This window comes from Macrobrachium rosenbergii, chromosome 28 (assembly GCF_040412425.1).
Source record: "Macrobrachium rosenbergii isolate ZJJX-2024 chromosome 28, ASM4041242v1, whole genome shotgun sequence".
NCBI classification, from domain to species: Eukaryota; Metazoa; Arthropoda; class Malacostraca; order Decapoda; family Palaemonidae; genus Macrobrachium; species Macrobrachium rosenbergii.
Window position 1 is genome coordinate 19,430,322 of NC_089768.1, and position 22,179 is coordinate 19,452,500.

Here is a 22,179-nt window from a genome sequence, read left to right on the forward strand (position 1 = left end):
TCTCTCTCAGGGACTTTAATGTAATTTCTTACAAGTTATTTCGATTCTCATCGCAGGGATTCCTGAAATATTATTTTGCACCTTTTTAATATAATGGCTAAATCTGCTTTTAAGGGACGTGTAATCGTTAATGTTATATTTCGCAAGGTGCCTTTTATTTGTAGTGTTCTGTAAAAGAAAACTATTGTGCCGGCTTTGTCTGTCCGTCCGCACTTTTTTCTGACCGCAATCTAGCCTCACTTGTTTTTATTTTATTTAAGGTTAAAGTTAGCCATAATCGTGCTTCTGGCAACTATACAGGATAGGCCACCACCGGGTCGTGGTTAAAGTTTCATGGGTCGCGGCTCATACAGCACTAGACCGAGACCACCAAAAGATAGATGTGTTTTCGGTGGCTTCGATTATACGCTGCAGCCTGTACAGAAAACTCGGTTGCACCGAAGAAACTCGGAGCATTTTTCACTTGCTTGTGTGCTGTCCCGACATTTCTGTTGTCTAAAAGAGAGGCAAAAGGCTTCATTCAGTTTTAACGTGAAAAACGATTAAAACTCTCGACGATCGTATTTCCCTGACCCAAAAATTCTGTCCGTCGAGAACTAGGAGATTAAATAGTGGTAAAAAAATCGGGAACTCAAACAAACTTCTGAGCGACAACATCTTGATTTAGGAGCGGCCAAGAAGCTCACAAAGAGGAGGAGTTAGACAAAAGGCGCTGCTCAAAGCGACCTGCGTTTATTGTGTCACGGAGGTCTACTCGACTGCTTCTACATTCGATAACTACGAATTCCATTACAATACTACTTTTTTCTATTTTTCTTTTTTTTACCTTATCAAAAATATTGTTGGTATTCGCAAGTACGCTTAAATATTTCTCACAACACACCTATGCCAGTTATACAAATAGATAATAATGAAGGAAACTGAAGCAGGTTTAATTTGAGGACTACCTTTTTCCACGTATGAATGTGCGAGTCGTGGCCTGAAGGTCGTTCATGTGGCGTATATATATATATATATATATATATATATATATATATATATATATATATATATATATATATATATATATATATATATATATATATATATATATATATATATATATATATATATATATATATATATATATATATATATATATATATATATGTATATATAAAATATAATTTATATATATATGCATGTATACATATATATTATATATATACTGTGTATATATTATATATATACACACATACAAGGAGTAGGTGATCATCTGTAAACATGTATTTATTCCTCGTACAAATACGCGAGTCGTGTCCTGAAGGTCTTTCATGTGGCGTCTGAAAGGAGGGAAAACTCTCCACCTGGAGGGAAACAGAACACCGACTGAAATAGTCCTTGTAGTAAAAAAAAGAGTAACAGAAGGTTCCTTACATTATTTATAAACACTCATCGAGGTTTATCCATTCAAGCAATTCGTACTGCAAAAAGTTAGGTCTAACTTTATTTGGTCTTAAATCCCATCGAACCTCCGTTCTAAACTAGCGTGGCGATGGCTTTGAATCCTTGACTTTCCAACGCAGTTTTCAGAAAAGTTTGCGGGGTAGGGGAAAGTGCTTTGGGTATGCTTACCAAACCTTGCTTTACTGGATTAGAAATGCAACCTTTTCGGAAGGAAAGCAATTAAAAGCAAAACATGCGCCGAAGTTTCTTTGGCGGAATCGAGTTTTCTGTATAGCCGCTACTGCGTATAATCAAGGCCGCCGAGAACAGATTTATCTTTCGGTGGTCTCGGTATAATGCTGTATGAGCCGCGGCCCATGCAACTTTAACCACTGGCCGGTGGTGGCCTATTCTATATAGTTGCCAGAAGCACGATTATGGCTAACTTTAACCTTAAAGAAAATTAAATCTACCGAGGCTGGAGGAATGCAATTTGGTATGCATGATGATTGAAGGGTGGATGATCAACATACCAATTTGCAGCCCTCTAGCCTCAGTAGTTTTTAAGATCTGAGGGTGGACAGAAAAGAAGTGCGGACCAAAAAAAAGTGCGGACGGACAGACAAAGCCGGCACAATAGTTTACTTTTACAGAAAACTAAGAAAGGTTAAAGAGGACAGACAGACAGACAGACAGACCAACAGGCAGACAGAGAGGACCTGATGTCACTTATTTCAGGCAAGAGTTCCGACTCATTCCCCATTAAGGAAAATTGGTCAAAAATAACATTTATAATATACTCATTTTAAACTGATTAACTCATAACGAAATAAACTAAGTGTTCCATTATAATGCCTAAAAATACATATTTGGGATATGTCCATTTACCTCTTGAAATTGACCATTTGTATCTTTCGCTGCGTGCAGACAATGAAATAATTAGAAGACCTTGTCTTTATTACCTAAGAGATTATCGCGTAGAACAGTATCAGTATGACTAGTTATTAACCTTCACTTTCAACTTTAATTAAGTAGTGGAATTATCAGACAATTACCACGAAATCCGACAAAGATTCAACGAAGGTCAAGTCATGAGTTGTCTTCCTTCGTGTATGCAGTATTTAAAAAATCAGCTGATATTAAGTACTATTGAGTAATCGATCATATGATTAATTATTTTTTTATCATTCTTTTACGTGGGAATTAGGCTGGAATGAAAGGATATGATTATATGTAGAAATCAAATAACTTTCTTTCCGAAGATTACCATTTATGTCTGCACACATGCGATGGAGGAAGAAAGAGAGAGAGTGTGTGAGACAGAGACAGAGAGAAGGAGCACGTGATTGCACAACTGATTAAATATATTATATACATATATATATGTGTGTTATATGTATATATATATATATATATATATATATATATATATATATATATATTTATATATATTTATATATTATATATATATATATATATATATATATATATATATATATATATATATATATATATATACATATAACAGTAGTTGATCATTTGTAAACATGTATTTATGACGAAAATGTACGATGCTTCTTTTGCCGTATGAAGATGATAAACATGAGGATACTCGAACTCTGAAAATAGGATCATCAGAGAGAGATAGAGTGGAGGCGGTGCAGGCTGGCACATTCATTCCGAGCCAGACAGTTCCTGATCGATGTAATTAAGGTAATGGGATTCCTTATTTGCCTCCATCTCTTGCAAAACTGCAGTGGCTTTAGAGGCTACGGAAAAGCAGCGAACACCTGACCGAGGCTGATAAACAATAAAAAAAAGTCAAATACCACCCACATGCTGACCCCATTGCAAAATTCATATTATCATTGTATGCCATAAAGATCATTATCCCGTAGGGGTGGGGGGATAGTGCCGTCGTGCACCTCATGCGGTGCACTGTAGGTATTACTTAAGAAAGATTCTTTGAAGCGTCCCTTCGGCCCCTAGCTGCAACCCTTTTCATTCCTTTTACTGTACCTCCTTTCCTATTCTCTCCCTTCCATCTTACTTTCCACCCTCTCCTAACAACTGATTCATAGTGTGAGGTTTTCCTCCTGTTACACCTTTCAAACCTTTTACTGTCAATTTCCGTTTCAGCGCTGAATGACCTCATAGGTCCCAGAGCTTGGCCTTTGGCCTAAATTCTATATTCAGTTCAATTCAGTGATAAAGATTATCTTTTTTTTTTTTTTTTGATGATGTTGGAATGAACTAGTTCCAGTGCTGTAGAGAGAGGGAGAGAGAGTTCCTTCGCTCGAGATGTTTTCTTTATGAGCTAAATAGCATTTAAAGACAAAACATGTATCATTGGTGATGATGTCGCAAACTTTCGAGCAAAAATTATTTTGGCGTTCATTCTGGAGATGCATTGTCAGTGAATCCTCTAATTAGTTATCCTTCATGCAATGATGAAATCATTTTTTAACTCTATGCTTTCTTTTGCAAGAAAAATTTTTTATTAAAAAAGGTGTATAATAACAGAAATAATAATGATGCTGATGATGTTACAATGGAAGAGAGAGGGAGTTTAATTCCGGTTAATTAAAAAGGGTAGAGAACTTATTCATTAAGCACAGAAAAAAACAAAAAACACGCCGAAGAAACTATAATTAAGGTCATCGAAAATAGATGTATCTTTCGGTGGTCTCGGCATAATGCTGTATGAACCGCGGCCCATGAAACTTTAACCACGGCCCGGTGGTGGCCTATCCTATATCGTTGCCAGAAGCACGATTATGGCTAACTTTAATCTTAAATAAAATTCAAACTACTAAGGCTAGAGGGCTGTAATTTTGTCTGTTTGATGATTGGAGGGTGGATCATCAACATACCACTTTGCAGCCCTCTAGCCTCAGTAGTTTTTAAGATCTGAGTGTGGACAGAAAAAAGTGCGGACGGACAAACATAGCCGGCACAATAATTTTCTTTTACAGAAAAATAAAACTAAATTAAAAACGAGAGTAGCAAATATATTAAATCACAAACGTTTTAGAATAATTTTTTTTTCTAGCTAATGAGGTATGATTATTTTCCTCCTTTGTAAGCACAACTGGCCGCAGATTTTGATCTATGAGCATTTGACATATGACTGAGTAAATAATCCTTTGTTTGAATTTTAATTTTCCTCTCCTTCCCACTTTCCAACACTTGCACTGGAAAGTAGTTTTGGTTTTTTTGTTAATTTTTTTCAGTGGATTTTCTTTGATTCATATCAGTTACGGTTCGTTGCTTTGTGGCAGACTACTTGAAACTGAGTCAATTCTAATCGTAAATTATACTCAATATAATATTCTATAATTTGGAATTATCCCAAGAGTTTGACTCTGCACGAAATATGTTTTTTTATTATTTTTATTTTGCTAATTATCCAAATAACTAAAATGTTGAGAAATCGCGGTACAGCAGTCTCTTAATCCCTCGTAAAAACTTGCCGTGATTTCTTCTTCATCTGGAAGGAAATATAACAAGTAAAAAATGCACCGAAGTTTCTTCGGCGCAGTCTAGTTTTCTGTACAGCGTATAATGCTGTATGAAACTTTCAGCCACGACCCATGAAACTCTGAGCCGTGGCCCATGAAACTCAGCCACGGCCTATGAAACTCTTAGCCGCGGCCCATGAAACTCTGCCACGGTCCGGTGGTTGCTTGTCTTGTTGGTACCTATAGCAGTGACAGGAGTAAGATTATGGCTAACTTTAACCTTAAATAGAATAAAAAAAACTACTGAGGCCAGAGGACTGCAATTTGGTATGTTTGGTGATTGGAGGGTGGATGATCAACATACCAATTTGCAGCCCTCTAGCCTTAGTAGTTTTTAAGATCTGAGGGCGGACAGAAAAAGTGCGGACCGACAGACAAAGCCGTCACAATACAGTAGTTTTCTTTTACAGAAAACTAGAAAGAGGGTCACCCACAGAGACATATTTGTTAGCTGAATCAACTGCTGAACAAACCTGACATATTAAGTGTACAGAATTATCGGTTGACGAAGCTACATAATTCGTGGGAGAGCAGTTGTGCCTTATAAGGTCTGTACCATTGAGGCCGCAACTTCTAAAATACTGGTGGCTTGGGCAGTTTAGAAATGGCAATATGTTTAGGTATGTGCTTTTTCTAATACTTTGCTTGTAAGTCCATGTCATATTTTTTTGCGATAATTTTGTTGAAACATTAATTATCGGAAAAGTATAACAATCTGACCATTTTTCCATTGAAAGCTTCATTTGGTCATTTAACTGTACATACAGTAAGCGATGCCTGTGAAATTAAAATACAATAGCTATTCCCTGTTTTGTTTTAATGAATATGAAAGAGAACGCAGAGTTCAGTAATGCTCAGTATCTATATTACATAGCAATGCTGAAATACGAAATATAGAAATTTACGTCTAACTTTATTCTGTTGTTTTACATAGAAAGCAAGGAGTATTCCCATAATGGTGAAAGCATGACGACTATAGCAAGAGTTTAGAAGCCTCATTTCATATATTTGATGTCATGTTTGAAACTGACAATTCACATGCTATTTAGAATTCGCATTTCCAAGAAGACGAGTAATATTAATCACCTGCTCTGCTGTTTACAATCGTATTCTCAAAGGCATATTCTGATTTGTTCCTCAGATTAGGATGTAATGCGCTGAAGATCAAAATCTCTTCGAATACTTTTAAAAATGACTTACTTTTCAGTCGCACCTTTGCTGAAAGTACACGTAAGGTCCTGATTATCTAAGTGGTATGCTGACATTATTATTGATATTACGTTTTACCAGCTGGAATTAAATACAGTTAAAGTTTTCCAGCTTATAATATTATTATCATTAACCTTGACAATTCAATCAGTTCTTCATGCTGTATGCTGTATCGAGTTGGTACTCTCTCCCTTCTTTTGTTTCTTTCATAATCTATCCAGCATTTCGTTAATGTAGAAGGCACCTTCTCCTAGAATGTTAAGTTTATGAACTCTGTCTTTTCCTGATTTTCCCCAGAGCAATCCGTCAATTTCTGGAAGAAAGGACTGGAACTTTACCAAGAAAATAAATTCTGACAAAGTTAGAAACGACTTAAAAAAAAAAAAAAACTCGGACGGTGTATGTGTAGAAAATAATCTGCTTCTTTGTCTGAAAATGCTTTTATTTACTCTTCTTGAGTCAATGTTTCCAGCAGAATTTCAAACAATGCATACATAATTATTTTCGTGGAAGTGAATTTTCTGGGAAAGCAGCACTCGTACCTTCTGAAACACGATTATAATAATAATAATAATAATAATAATAATAATAATAATAATAATAATAATAATATTAAAAGTCCTCTTAAAAAGGGTGATTGCATTATGTGAGTTAAATTTAAATTAAGTATTTAGTTTTCCTTATTATTTTTTTCTCTTCCACGTTAAAATTGGACAATAATTAGCCACTGTTTATATCTAATAATAATAATAATAATAATAAGAAGAAGAAGAAGAAGAAGAAGAAGAAGAAGATAAAATTCAGAATCGGATACTAATATTGTTTTGCATTTAACAAAATATACGTAAAAGCAAGCGAAAGTATGACAAGATGCAGGAATATGTTAATTTTAATTTCCATATCTCCAACAAACGAAGAAGCATAGAAAACTCCAGACAAGCCGAACACCAAAGTCAAGAGGCCCTCCGTTTTCTAAAGTCGCCCATAGAGATATGATGATGATGTTCCTCATGAAGACGTGGCACATCCGGATGCCAGAAACAGCAGCGTCTGCCTCCCCGTGATATCCGAGGCCTTAGTCGCTGGCGTTCTTTTGTGCCTCAATTTGCCCTGACACTGACTGGCAGCTCGTAAGGAGGATGATAGAAGGTTCGGATGACAGCGCACGCGATTCATCCGAATTTTCCGTCTTGGCTGTAATCAGCCTTAGGGCCTCGTGGAAATGCCTGCGTGTTGGTATGATAAGTTCTTAATTGGGCACGTCGACAGAACTACTCATTATCCGTTAAACAAAACATCAGCATTAGTAGTAATTTCAGTATAATGCGTGGTGGCTGTGGTTAAAAAACAAAACAAAGCAAATTGAAATTGATAGAATGTAGATGCATATAATATAGTTTCACTTTTGTATACGTGTAGTAGATATCTATTATTCTTTTTTTTTATTCATCAACAACACTTCTCATTATGCTATAAACAACAATAGCTAGAACATCGGAACTTCAGCGTAATACTTAGAGGCTATAGTTAAAAAAAGAAACTTTAAATAAGTGGATATGTCTGTATATATAATGTATTACACTTGTATTGACACGTAGGTTGATATCGCCGTCTACTTAATTCTTTGTTACACATCAACAGCACTGCTTTGCCATGATAAAAACAACAACATTAGTAGTAACAGCATCAGTGTTTCATTATAATACAGGGAAGGAATGTGTGTGTATACATACATACATACATATATATATATATATGTATGTATGTATGTATACACACACACCCACACACACATATATATATATATGTATATATATATATGTATGTATGTATGTATGTATATATGTATATATAATGCATGTACAATGGTGTCTACATGTAAAATAATATCATTATTTACAAACCCATTTTTTTAAATTTTGGTAACAGACAACAACACACACAAGAAAATACCTTCTTGGACTATATTCCGAATATATGGAGAAGCCATTCCTACGTTGTGCAATTATCATTTTTTTTTTTTACGTTTTTGACATCTGTTCATTCCCATTGCATGCAACATGCTGTGAGCCATGCAACTGGACTAGATACGAAGGTACGTTCATTTTTGTATGAATTTATTGTCATGGGATATAGCATATTCTACCATTGATACGGCGATTCAAATTCTACTTCGCCGTACATTTAATGATTTATACATTCACCCGCTCCTTACGGACGTGAAAGCACAAAGCAATTACATTCATGGACATTTTGATTTAATGCAACGTAATATGGCTTTACATTCAAAGGACGTTTTGATTTAATGTAATTTCACGTGATCGTACCTTCAACTAAATCTCGTAAACATACTGCATCCCTTCCGTGGGTACAACTATTTCTTGTTTATTGCACGTCCTCCCATACATACAGATACTATGCATCTGTTTGATGTAGAGGTGAGACAAGTGTTGCAGAAATGACAACGGGGGCGTCAGAGTTAATTACATCGTTTCATGGCTCTACGGGAGTAAGTAAGCAGCAAGTTACTGTAATCAGCAATATGAAGGGAACTTCCCTTTGAAACGGGGGAGGTGCGATGCGATAGCGTGGTAGTTGAAAATAACATATGCGCCGGCTTCTGTCGTTCCATTTCCCGTTTCTCTCCCCTCTGGTCATTGTTTTATATATATATATATATATATATATATATATATATATATATATATATATATATATATGTATATATATACATATGTATATATATATATATGCATATATACATGATATATATATATATAAATATATATATATATATATATATATATATATATATATATATATATATATATATACACACATACATACAGTGTGTGTATGAGTTTCATTTTAAAAGATGTACTCCTAATTTCATTTCCCTACCTCGAAGGTTGAGCCTCACATATTTATCTTCCATTTATATCGTCACTTCTGAGTTACACAAACCGGTAACCCTCCTGTCTCATTTTTTTTTTTTTTTTTTTTTTTTTTTTTTTTAAGAAACCATTCTGCCCGCTTTGTCTGTCCGTCCGCCCTCAGATCTTTAAACCTACCGAGGCTAGAGGGCTGCAAATTGGTAAGTTGATCATCCACCTTCCAATCATCAGACATAACAAATTGCAGCCTTCTAGCCTCTGTAGTTTTTATTTTATTTAAAGTTAGAGTTACCCATGACCATGCGTCTGGCAACGATATAGGACAGGCCACCACCGAGCCGTGGTTAAAAATTCTTGGGCAGCGGCTCATACAGCATTATACCGAGACCACCGAAAGATATGACTATTTTCGGTGGCCCCTGATTTTACGCTGTACAGAAAATCGATTCCGCTGAAGAAACTTCGGCGCATTTTTTACTTGTTATTATAGAAATATATTTCCGTAAAGGCCTCATTATAATTATACAACTATGATAACATACAGCGTTTAAGAAGGATCATATATGATTTAACGTTAAAAGTTTTCAACGCTGTATTTCTATATCCAGCATTTATCATTCTTTAAGTGTTACTTCCGCGAGAATATTTCTTCCCTAATGAGGATTTAATAACGATAGATTTTTAAAAGAGGAAATTATCCCTCGTAAACATATTAGCTTGCCTTGTGGATCGAGGTAAATTACAGTAATCGGTTCTCGTTTATCAACATTAATTAAACGGAAACTTCAGCCAATTCCTCTTTCTCTTGAACGGTGTTTTATTTTAATTTTTTAGATTTTTTGCATCTAAAAACAACGCGAATGTGATAAATGGTGGGCCCTATACACTTTTGTTCCCGAAAGGGACATCAGCCTTTTAATTAGATGGTGAATAATTTATGTGGGATAATTTTGTTGTTAGTGTACGATTTAAGAAAGATTTAGCTGCGATTCTTCATGGCGCTATTTGTGAAATTGATGATAACAACGACTTCGGTACAGCTTCCTAATCCTTGATGACCTTTTCCTCCGGATGGAAAAATGGCTGACGTTTTGTTGCGAATGAGCAGTAAATCTGGGTTCCAGATAACATTCGGTAAATTCGCCAAATTATTATTATTATTATTATTTCAGTAGATGAAACCTATTCACGTGGAACAATCACACAGGGGTCATTGACTTGAAATTCAAGCTTCCAAAGAATGTTGGTTTCAACCTCCCACCGCAGACCCCCCCACACCGCAGCGGTAACTGATCATGACACAGAGCCAGTGATTTTTCATCTGCCTGGGGGAGATGCGAACCCGCGACATGTGAGTGGCATTCCACGACACTAACCACTATACCAGTGGATAGTTTAAATGCAATGCGTAATAGTAGACAAACCTTAGTCTATAATTACCTTCCTGTAACCGCTGCAGCTGAAAAGGGACACGTCTTCCAGCGACTTCTCCAATGGTGTCACGAAGGTGTCATCTACGAATTTGCATTGGAAATAGGTTGGTTGTCTTTCAGTACCAGGGAACAGATTGTACCCTTCACAAGTTGCAAAGATCATTTTCAGTCGAATGGCGGATACTTGCAACACACTTTACCACTTGGAGTTATTTGTTGGAATCAATTTCTAACCAGTAAGTCTAAATTTGCTGTAGCTTTAGTTTTTTTTATTGTTTCCTTTTGGAACTTAACCGAAGTAATGAGTGTAACCTAACATTACAGGGGAAACTCTTAGCTCTCTGTCTGACTGAAAGACACGCCTAGGTTCAGTGAAAGATATGTTGAGAACATGATCCTTGAAGTTATTAATTTGTGATATACATTTCGGGTCTTTACAAAGAAAGTCATTCTGCATTATAATTTAAACTCAGATAAATACAGGAATAATCATTTGAGTGATATGTAACATGTTCTGTGTGATTTCTCAATGCATATATATTTGGGCTTGTCTAAAACATAACTCAGGAAATTAATATTGCACTATACAACTGAAAATGACATTAATTCATCATTATATATCTTTGACAGTGGAGTTTGATTTAGGCGACAATGTTCGTTTATGAGATTCATCTCGAGAATTTTTTGTTCTCAAATTTTTTATTTTTTTTTTTTTTTACGACTGCAAGATGAATTTGTGCTGGTAACTCTGAATAATCTGGCCAGTGGTTTAAAGACAAATCTAATCATTTCCACGGCGTTTTAATATTAAGTGCCAAGATTGTTTGACGTCCCTCCTCCTCATCCTCCTCTCAGTCACCTATTAAAAAAATTTATGCTCTCTCTCTCTCTCTCTCTCTCTCTCTCTCTCTCTCTCTCTCTCTCTCTCTCTCTCTCTCTCTCTCTCTCGTATAAAGACCTATGTGTGCATACAAACACGCAGCAGAGAGGTTGACACACGGATTCGCAAGGTGATCTTGTAGCTGTAAAAAAAAATGCATTTTATGAGCAAAATGATCTAGATAAATTTCACATGGCGATAATTTCGTCAAAATCAAACTCCATTTTCATGGATGTATACTGAGAAACTAATGTCATTTTTAGACGAAAAGAGCAACATTAATTTCCTGGGTTATGTTTTAGATGTGTCCAAATATGTTTTCATGGAGAAAAATCGCAGAGAACATGTATGACCTATAACCCAATTGATGATTCATGTATTCATTTGTGTTTATGTTATAATGCAAAAAATATATATATTTTTTTTGTCAAGACCCGGAATGTACATCATTAGTCAATAGCTTCAGAAAACATAAATTGATAATAATAGCTAGTCAGTGTTTACATTACTGTGGACTGATCATGTTATTTTGCTACTTAGATAAATGATTTCAATGGCCATGTTACATGCTTTTCTGTCCCTTTAAACCAGGCACTCTCTGTTCAGAGTAATCAGATAAGTGAGAACTCGAATGTCCCTAAATTTCGTCAAAAGCTTCATTAGAGTGGCATCGCTGGTTAGAGAGAACAGAAGGGGGAGAGAGAGAGAGAGAGAGAGAGAGAGAGAGAGAGAGAGAGAGAGAGAGAGAGAGAGAGAACGAACATTCACTCTTAGTAATCACATTAAGATTTAATTATCACTTACGGGTAGTTGCCTTGGCGTTAATTGTGACGCCAAACATATCTCTGCTAATCACTTGATATTGAATTTGAGACCGGAGTTGAATTCAATCATTAATCAGCGAGACAATGCGACCTGTAATTATTTCCTCGTTAACTTTCAGTTCCTACGCTCACCATACATATGATGAAGCCTTTCGTCAAATTTAACATTGGAGTAGTAGTGCTTGTTAATTTAGAAATGACAGCGTTTCATTTTTTCTGTATGCCTTTCTAAGCATTGACTAAACACTTATTGATAAACACACACAAGTAGAAAGATAAACACACACAAGTGTGAATGTAAAATATAATATATATATATATATATATATATATATATATATATATATATATATATATATATATATATATATATATATATATATATATATATATATACTTTATCATAAAATATTGATCAAAATCCCCGGTTGAAATAAGATTTTAGTTAATCACCATAGTGTTATAATGATGTAAAGATTAAATTAAAATTCAGTTCCAATCAGTTTTTTTCTTAAACCGCATAAAACTGCAATGAGGAGAATAATATTTGCATAGTTCGGTATTTTCTTATAAAATCATAAATTTCACCAAGAGAGAAATTCAGCTCTGTAGTTTTAGTCGGTGTCAAGGAACGCATATTGACTTCCAAATATGCAGGACAATTCTTGTGCACCGAGATATCATAGAAGAGCCTTTTAAATGTCACTGGTTTTTGCTGTTGCCAGGCGGCTAAGGGCTGAAATGCTATATGATTCAACTAACTTCGAAGGGGAAAGGGAGAGACGAGGAAACCCAATATAAATGTAATTTAAAAATCTCTCTCTCTCTCTCTCTCTCTCTCTCTCTCTCTCTCTCTCTCTCTCTCTCTCTCTCACACACACACACACACACACTCACGCATGCTAATACACACAAAAACAACAACGTTTGGAATCGCTCTCTCTCTCTCTCGCTTTTACACACACACACACACACACACACACACACACACACGCATACTAATACACACAAAACAGCAACGTTTGGAATCTCTCTCTCTCTCTCTCTCTCTCTCTCTCTCTCTCTCTCACACACACACACACACACACACACACACACACACACACTAAACCACATAAAACAGCAATGTTTGGAATCTCTCTCTCTCTCTCTCTCTCTCTCTCTCTCTCTCTCTCTCTCTCTCTCTCTCTCTCTCTCGTACACACACAAAACAGCAATGTTTCGAATAAGAGACTTTCTTTTTCTTTGGACATAATCCCATTCCCATTATACCATGATGTTTATTTATGCATAAAAGGACTGTATTAACACATATGCACACCAAATTTACTCTCATATAAACTGTTATTTATTTTCACGCTATTATCTATTATCTCCTTCCCTATAACTCTTCACCAACCTCAATATCTTCTTTCTGTCAGTAGTATTATTACCTTTTTTGGGTTTCTCATTTTTCCGTTTAACAGTTAATGTTACCGTCTCCTTCCTTTTTTTTTCGACCAAATGAGGATTTAACTAGCAGTCATCGATGCAATTTAGGCTTTAGCTGTGTCCTACACTGTCGTTTGAACATTACAGCTCCTTTCCTATCTCCTATTCTGAGTTTTTCTCAAAGGGCAATTCCTCGGTGAAGGTTAAACACATTCGTGAGAAGTCTATAGGAAAAAAAATTAATCGCATTCCTAAGTTCTACAACTCTTCTGCCGCATTGAATTGAATATAGAATTTAGGCCAAAGGCCAAGCACTGGGACCTATGAGGTCATTCAGCCCTGAAACGGAAATTGACAGTAAAAGGTCTGAAAGGTGTAGCAGGAGGAAAACCTCGCAGTTGCACTATGAATCAGTTGTTAGGAGAGGGTGGAAAGCAAGATTGAAGAAAGAGAATATGAAAGGAGGCACATAAAAGGAAAGAAAGGGGTTGCAGGTAGGGGCCGAAGGCACGCTGCAAAGACCCTTAAGTAATGCCTACAGTGCATCGCATGAGGTGCATTAACGGCGCTACCCCACAAACGGGGACAGTTTTTCTGTCGCATACTAAGCCTCAAGTAGTTGATAGGAAACATAAGTTACTTTTGGATAATGAATAACGTTCAACGAGCCCTCAGGCATCATCACCTGAGCAGCTGGAACTAAAGACGTACCACAATTGCTTTCACCTCTCATTTATGTCCCTTGACCTAAGGTGTACGAAACGCTAAAATGGCTCACGGTAGTCAGTTAAGAGGAGCCCATGTTCCCCCAAAAACCTTTCTGGGGAAAAACGAGATGTCTGTCAACGAGAAGAAATTATAATTTTTTAAAGTGTTATTTCTGGGATAAGGAAATTAACCTCAAGATCTCAGGATTGTGGGTTCACAGTCGATTTGGGTGACCAGCAAATAAGGATGATGAACTCAAGTCGAACAGTTGAATAGGAAAATAGGTTGCAATGAAAAAATCTCTAACACTGTTTCACTATTTTTTTGTCACCTTGGTATTCAGATCAATTACATTGATATATTCAAATGTTGTTCATATCAAATACCAGTGTTAGGTAAATGCAAAAGGGCAATATGAATGTAACATAGTTTTCTATGTGTTGTGTGATTCTGTAGAGTCTATTGATAATTTGAAATACGGCTGATTAGATAATACTTTGTTTGAATTTTAACTTTCCTCTCCTTCCCATTTTCCAACACTTGCAGTGCAAAGTAGTTTTGAATTTTTTGTACATTCTTTCAGTGGATTTCGTTTGCTTGTTGTTTTGTGACAAACTACTTGAAACTGAGTCAATAGTAATTGTAAATTATACTTATGATAACATCCTATAATTTGGAATTATCCCAAGAGTTTGACTCTGCACAAAATATCTATTTTTTTATAATTATTTTCCTAATTATCCAAATAACTAAAATGCTAAAAAATCTATGATGTAGCAAGCTCCTAATCCTTCGTAGAAATTTGACATGATTTCTTCTTCATCTGTAACGAAATATATACAAGTAAAAAATTCGCCAAAGTTTTTCAGCGCAACCGAGTTTTCTGTACAGCGTATAATGCTGTATGAAACTTCCTGCCACTTTTTAACTGCTGCCCGTGGTGGATTCAGCAGGTTAAAACCGTGCGATATTTCCGGATCCAGTAATTTCCCTTGACATTTATCTTTATGCTACCTTGTGATGTTTCTTTTAATATAAGCACGACCCAGCTGTGCTGTACTCCCTTGTCATTTATACAGTATAATTGCACATGAACGTCAACATTCGCACAAAAATATCTTGAACATCTTCCATATATTCATTCGCTGAATTCACGTAGAACCTAACACATTGTTTTCTTATAATAATTGTTAGTTTTAAATGGTAGTCTGGAATTTGTATGAATATGCTTTCATATCATTTTTAAGACCTCAGGTGTAAAAGGTAGAAAGTGTGGGTCTCCCGTATTATTACAAAATAAATACTAGACAATTTAACTTGAAGTTAAGTTGAATTAGCCATGAGCTATGAGATACGATTTACAATCAGGTCTGCATAGGCACGTAATGGAAAACCACTTTGTAACGTCAGAATATATTAATTAGGACTTAATACTTTCCCAGGAGGGTCTCGTATCTAGTTATTTTTATATTGGAACAAACGTTTTAGGCCGACAGAGTCCCTTTTGTGCTTTATTATGAATATTACATCCTTACGTTACATGAATATTAAATTCACTTTAAATATAAATCGTGAAATTGCCACCACTTTTTTTAATTGTTACTTTACATCCCCTTTCTGTCTGAACTATTTTTTCACGTATCATTCCTGTTTCTGTCGTGTATTTCATATCTCAACTGGGAGTGCTATATTTCATACTAGATTTGTTTTTTTATCCTTTGATGTCATTGTAATTTTATATTTCTGTACGGGGATTCAACTTGATAGCTTTAGTTCTCATATGCAAAGTTATGGATCTGAACATTTATTTATATAGAATAACCTCTGCGTATAGAGACACACGCGCTTAAGCTACGTAAATGTCAGAAGTTTTGAATATTCGTTGCAAAATAAGTGATAGTTGACGTACCGCTCTCTCTCTCTCTCTCTCTCTCTCTCTCTCTCTCTCTCTCTCTCTCTCTCTCTATATATATATATATATATATATATATATATATATATATATATATATATATATATATATATATATATATATATACACTGTATATGTAATGTATATATATATATATATATATATATATGTGTGTGTGTGTGTGTGTATATGTATACACGGAAGGTTTCTAGACAAGATAATAATAAAAGCCAAGTGGTTCTTTCTTGTTTGTCCGCCCTGGGTGGGAGCGGCGTAGGTAGGGGATCGGGAGGGTAGGGAGACATGAGACATCCACCCTCCTCCTGCAAACCTGTTTGTCCGGCCGGGGTAGGTAGAGGATCGGGAGTTTAGGGTAGACATGACGGGCAGCGGCGGGTTCCAGCACAGCGTAGCGCACGCCATCAAATTCGTTACCATAATATTTGCCTTTCAAGGCTTGATCTAAGAACCTCATATATGATTATTTGTGGCTTCGACCGTGAAGCTCGACTTCATTAACTATCCAGTTTCGGTAAATAAAAGTACTGTATTACTCATTGATTATTAGGATGGAAAGGCTTCATCTCACCAACATTTATACAGTTTTCATACTGAACTAGTTTCTTTAATGACTATCATGATTTCAGAGTTGTGTTTTGTTTTCTTATGATATTTCAAACTTAATTAAGGAAATCCAGCTGTTTAAATGAAAACATTTAGCAAAGAATTTAAGGCATTTAAAGCTGGTTAGGAGTGAAAATAAATATATAGATGAATAAATAATTAAATAGATAATTAAATATATAAAATAAGGCTATATGCTTTCTAGTTACTTCAGTAAATAAATAAGAAACGCAGTGCAATAGATATTTCACGTGTAACGGCGGCTACTTAAGAACAAATTATAAATTTATGAAATAGCACAATAAAAAGCAATGTGTTACATTTGATTACAAAGAAAATGTCCTTTCAAACAACCTTTGAACGTTTTTATTGCTTCATTATTTACTGTTCACGTCAACATAACGTATACATACACAAAAAAATTATTCTTTTTATTGAACCCTTACGAAGGAATGCAGTTTCATATAATAATCAGTATGGGTTCTTAAAGGAGATTGTAAATAGAAAGTATTTGAACCTACTGCCACTGTGGTTGTGTGTGTGGATATATGTATAGAATATTGTTATCAGGTTAGTATATTCCTTTGTGAAAGGTTTTAATTTATGTATTGTGAATACTTCTACATAAAACCATTGGGAATTATTTACTAAGAGTCTGTTTTTTTGTACGAAATTGACTAGCCTGGTCAGTAGCATTGTCCCTCACGTTACCACATGAAAGGAAGATGGCAAGTACAAATTCTTTGTTGTTATTTAAGGTCACAGGGCAGCAGAAGTTATATTAAAGTTTTTTAGAGCCACTCAGGAGAAGCACCCCTATAAAAGCTAAAGTTCATTGTAAGATAAACAAAGGGGTTTTTGGGGTAGCAAACAAAGATCAAGACACATAATTTCGACCGAGGAAAACATGGTCGTTCATGATAAGTTTATGGTAAAACCTGTCTCTATTGCCTGGTCGGTTTCAGATATCCACACCAGTTCCCTTAATCCTTTTCACACCTCTCTAGTACAGTACCAGGCCACACTAGTTCGGTAATTACCAGTTTACATGCAGATGGAGCCGTGTTTAGTACCAGCCCCATGGGGATGAAAGTAAAAACATAAACAAAAGACGGTAAACATCATAAACATAAACCAAAGACAAAACATAAACAAAACCTTAACCAAAAGGAGGTAATATTCCGGTCGGCGACTGGCGGGAATCAGCTGCAAGAGTAGCCTAGTCTGCAGTTTTAAATAAAATCATTCTATCCGAATAACCTCTTCGGAACTAAATAATTAAACATGTTGAGTAAAAAGCCGCAATAATATAAATGAGAGACTATTTTTTCAAATACAAAAAGGTTAAAAAAAAGGTGGGGGGAGGGGTAGCTCTCGACCGTTTGCACAACGGTCCTCTTCAGCCAACTGAATAAAAAGACTTGTTTTCCTTAAAAGCAAGTATTTTTTATTCAGTTGGCTGCAGAGGACCGTTGTGCAAACGGTGGAAAGTCGCCCCCCCACCCCTTTTTTTTAACCTTTTTGTATTTTGGAAAAGTACTGTCTCTCATTGACATTATTGTGGCTTGTTACTGATTAATTCCGGTCACAGTATAGTGATGCACCATAGATAAATTAAACGTTTTTGTTTCCGAACCATACTGATTGCGTTTCTCACTCTAATACATTACAGTTATTACGGTGATGTTTATCTTTACCAACAATTGTCAACAGTGTGCCTCTTGAGTGCATTTTTTTTCTCTACTTTCTCGCTTGAATTGGAAAGAAATTGATTTTGCCGCCACTTTTTTGGGTCACGTGATTAAACTTTTTTTTCGTCTGAGTTAGAATTGTTTTTGTTTTCGCTTCTATAATTTATTCTTTGTTATAACTTACTCTTACCCTATTTTTCACATTTACATAACCAAACCACAATGGAGGTGATACTTACCTCACCGTGTATATATATATATATATATATATATATATATATATATATATATATATATATATATATATATATATATATATATATATATATATGTATTTATATCTATATATATATATATATATATATATTTATATATTTATTATATATATACACATATATGTGTGTGTGTGTGTGTGTGTGTGTGTGTGTGTGTATAAATTAGCCATTACTCTGGTCATAATAAAAATATGTCATTCACCATCAAAGACAGAAAAAGTTTGCTTCAACTTTTACCCATTACCTTGACAAAGGCCTTCATCAAAACTATTTGTAAAGTCACTTGACGACAATTACCAACGTATTTTCCTCTTTTCAAGTTTGAATGCGTTGTCTAGTTCGTTCTCCTTTTCATCTCGAGTGTCTTTCCCTCTTATGCATGTAACAATAGGACAATGTTGCCATGCAACGTATGCCTATCTGATAATTGGATTAGTGCTTCCATAACTCGGAGACACACACAGACACGGAATGAATGTGTGTATATGTATATATATATATATATATATATATATATATATATATATATATATATATATATATATATGTATATATACAGTATATATATATATATATATATATATATATATATATATATATATATATATATATATATAGATAGATAGATAGATAGATAGATAGATAAATGGATGTATGTGTGTGTGTGTGTTCCAGCATATCTCTGAAACGCATTGAGCAATTTCAACCAAACCTAGTATACATATGACTTACTATCTGGAAAAGAATACTGTTGGGGTAAGACATCACTGGCAACCAAAGGGGCTGGGGGTGGAAAGGGGGTAACGTAAAAATAACCGAAAACATACAGATATTTGTGTCCAGTCCATAGCTTTCAAGGTCGGCGAGATGAATAGTGACACTCTCGATGCCCTCTAAGTCCAAGCTCAGCCACTATAGGAATTGGGGGGTGAGAAGGGGTCAAATATAGAATGTCAAAAATGCTGGGGCATTGCAATTGAAAAAACTATCTTAACAGGAAAGGGAGAGATTGCGAGGGAGATGAAGTGAGAGAGAGAGAGTAGAGGGAGTGTTAGGGAGGAGAGAGAGAGAGAGAGAGAGAGTATTGGCTGTCATTCAGAGTTTTCCCGGGTAATGCCGAGTTGGTCAGCTAGTATATATATATACATGTATGTATGTATATATATATATATATATATATATATATATATATATATATATATATATATATATATATATATATATATATATATATATATACATATACATATACATATACATACTAAGGATATAAATTCCATGGAGATAGTCAGTATGGAAAATTTCTGCTTTTCAATTTTAATATTCCGTGCCTGACGTTTTCTATTTTTCACTCTGATTTCTTTCCCTCAGTCGCCGACGACTTTAGAAATGTTTTAAACTCAATAAACTAAAAGCACTTTTGATAATTGACTCGCTCATACGGCTGCCATCACGGTTAGTCTGTTTACAAAATTGAGCGCCAGAGGCATTGCTTTGCAGAAGGTGACGTTTACTGAGACCAATGGATGGTAAAGTAGTGTGCTTAATTGAAATAAACGATCTTGAATGGCTGAGAGCCTACGTCAGGAAATCGTGTAACTGGACCTAAATCTCTCTCTCTCTCTCTCTCTCTCTCTCTCTCTCTCTCTCTCTCTCTCTCTCTCTCTCTCACACACACACACACACACACACACACAGTGATCCTAGTAGTAGTAGTAACACGCCAGATACTCTACAATCACCCCGTCTCTCTCTCTCTCTCTCTCTCTCTCTCTCTCTCTCTCTCTCTCTCTCTCTCTCTCTCTCAGTAACCCTAATAGTTGTAACTCCAGATACCCTGCAGTTAATCTCTCTCTCTCTCTCTCTCTCTCTCTCTCTCTCTCTCTCTCTCTCTCTCTCTCTCTCTCTCTCTCTCTCAGCGACCCTAGTAGTTGTAACACCAGATACTCTACAATCACCCAGTCTCTCTCTCTCTCTCTCTCTCTCTCTCTCTCTCTCTCTCTCTCTCTCTCTCTCTCACTCAGTAACCCTCTTAGTTGTAACTCCAGATACCCTGCAATTAATCACTCTCTCTCTCTCTCTCTCTCTCTCTCTCTCTCTCTCTCTCTCAGTAACCCTAATAGTTATGACTCCAGATACCCTGCAATTAATTACTCTCTCTCTCTCTCTCTCTCTCTCTCTCAGTGACCCTAGTAGTTGTAACCCCAGGTACTCTACAGCCACCCCGTCTCTCTCTCTCTCTCACTCTCACACACACAGTGATCCTAGTAGTTGTGACCCCAGATACTCTAAGCGTGCTGGTGGAGAGCGTCTAGCTCTCAAGTGGACGACCCGTGGTCGCTTCCTGAATGGGCCAGGGGGAGAATGAATGGGAGCGATCCCCTAAATCAGGGCGCCTCAGTTGACTTAAGCAGCGGCGAGAGAGAAGAGAGATAAAGCGCTAAACCATCAAAACCGGAGGGGCTTGACGAGGGATTATTTACGTCACGAAATGTTAAAAAACATAGGTTCATGAGATATTTCCTCGCTCTGTCTGACTCGACAACCTTGGCTTGAAGGCTTCGTAGGATGTATCCCTTGGGATTAGCGCTATCTTTTTCAAGCAAATATTCTTGTTAGGTTATTCCTCCAACTGCTCTCTCTCTCTCTCTCTCTCTCTCTCTCTCTCTCTCTCTCTCTCTCTCTCTCAGTGATCCTAGTAGTAGAAGTAACGCCAGATACTCTACAATCACCCTCTCTCTCTCTCTCTCTCTCTCTCTCTCTCTCTCTCTCTCTCTCTCTCTCTCTCTCTCTCTCTCTCTTTAATCTTCTTCCGTATCTTCGATTTCTATAAATTAACGAAAAATTCCTATGACCTATCTCGAAATTTATTTCCTTAAAATTTACTTGAAAAGGTTTATTTATAAAAAATGCCGTCACACATTTAAAACTACTCGGGAAGAAGAGAGAGAGAGAGAGAGAGAGAGAGAGAGAGAGAGAGAGAGAGAGAGAGAGCAGAGGAACAATAATGGCGGTTCCCGGAAGGATCGATGTAAGCAAACACTTTACACTGTTGCCCGTGATGGGTTTTTGGAGAGCAAAGAGAAGGGCAGACTTTTTGTGTTATTCTTTTCGGCAAGATGAAAGGCTACTGTCTGAATGTAAACATTCCCTTTGAAATGGGCAATGCTATTAAGGTGCCATTCGGCTGATAAAACGTTAAAAGGAAACTATTTCAAATCTTGATGCTTCAGTGTACAGTAGATCTTTGTTTTTTTCAAAATGACCACTGCCACTTTCAGCTGTTATCATGATAAAGGTTAGTGTCATTTTAGTAAATGAAGTGATCGCGATGGACTTTTAGCTGTTTATG

The 22,179-nt window shown here is 35.9% G+C and overlaps 1 long non-coding RNA gene across 1 annotated transcript in view; it reads left to right on the forward strand.

The window, feature by feature from the left end:
- Positions 1 to 22,179, forward strand: part of LOC136853904 (uncharacterized) — a 608,104-nt gene that overhangs the window by 183,103 nt on the left and 402,822 nt on the right. The window lies entirely within an intron of this gene.